Source organism: Panicum virgatum, chromosome 8N, assembly GCF_016808335.1.
Source record: "Panicum virgatum strain AP13 chromosome 8N, P.virgatum_v5, whole genome shotgun sequence".
Classification (NCBI taxonomy): Eukaryota; Viridiplantae; Streptophyta; class Magnoliopsida; order Poales; family Poaceae; genus Panicum; species Panicum virgatum.
This window is the reverse complement of record NC_053152.1, coordinates 19,554,088-19,555,389: the sequence shown is the minus strand read 5'-3', so window position 1 is coordinate 19,555,389 and position 1,302 is coordinate 19,554,088. Positions and strand designations below refer to the sequence as shown.

At 52.5% G+C, this 1,302-nt stretch overlaps 1 non-coding gene across 1 annotated transcript; it reads right to left on the bottom strand.

Moving 5' to 3' along the window:
• Positions 1-350: 350 nt before the first annotated feature.
• LOC120687105 lies at positions 351-489 on the bottom strand. Its single transcript, XR_005680601.1, has one exon. It is a non-coding gene; the product is annotated as a small nucleolar RNA Z247 (small nucleolar RNA).
• Between the last annotated feature and the right edge of the window lie 813 nt (positions 490-1,302).

The following is a 1,302-nucleotide window of genomic DNA, read 5'->3' as shown; positions in this document are numbered from 1 at the left end:
ACTAGTAGTGTGCACTTGATCTCGGCCCGTGCACTTGTCATGGACTGTCATCTTCTCAAGTTCATTGGTGACATGGTCTGTGGCACCACTGTCTGCAGACCAATTGTTGTCAAAGCCATAATCAGTGGTCATGGCGCCAGCCACCTTGGTGTTCTGTTCCTCTTCATCTTCATCATACCGGTACCAACACCTGTCCGCCTCATGCCCAACCTTCTTACAGATGTTGGGGCCGGAGTTGCCTTGGCGGCCGCCACCATTGCCGCTGCGACCACGGGGCATGCCACGACCACGGCCTGCGATATTGGCGGATGATTGGAACTATCCCCCTTGTTGATATGCCGCAAGACGATAGTCATAGGACATCATCTGGGAGTACAGATCGTCGATGGAGATGGGATCTGCCCTGCTGAGGATGGACGAGACAAAGGGGTTGTAATCAATGTCAAGACCATTCAGAATGTAAGCTACCACTTCATCATATTGGACGGTCTTGCCGGCGGCAGCGGGCTCATCAGTGATGGCTCAGACGGTGTCAAAGTAGTCGGTGGTAGATGCACCGCCCTTCTTCAGATTGGCGAGCTGCAGGCGTAGGTTCGTCACCCGTGTGCTCGACCGCGCCGAGAACATCCGTTCCAGTGCCATCCATGCTTCAGCGGAGGAGGTTGTAGTCGCCACATGGCCGAGCACCTCCTTGGTGATGGAGTTCATCAGATAGCTGAGCAGGGCCTGGTCCTTGGTCACCCACGAGTCGTACTCGGGGTTCGGGACCTGCTGCTTCTTGTCGTCCTCGATGGTCTTCGACGGCTCCTTGATTGACCCGTCAAGGATCCCCAGGAGCTGTGCGCCACGGACGGCAGGCAAGAACTGCGCCTTCCATAGGTGGTAGTTCGTCCTTGTGAGTTTCTCAGAGACACTCGACCCTAGTTGGATCGGCGCCTGAGAGGAGGAAGAAGCCGTGAAAGGCAGTAGATGTGTTTTAGGAAGAAATGGCTCTGATAACCATGTGAAATTTGGTGGAACGTGGATTGCCAAACTCAGCACATCCACGGCTTCGTGTTAATATAGGCGCTATGGCCAGGATATACATTAGAGTTTGTTAGGATTACATGCGAAAGACTAGCACATCTATCTCAACTAAACTCACGCCTAACAAACTCAGGGAGAGTCCGGAGTACTACTCCGTTTACATTGGATCACAACTACTTCTAACAAATCGGTGATCACAACTACTCCGTTTACATGTGCTACTTGCCTCGTCGAATGTACAGGTTTTTTTAGATGAAAATGGGAGCAGTAGCGTCG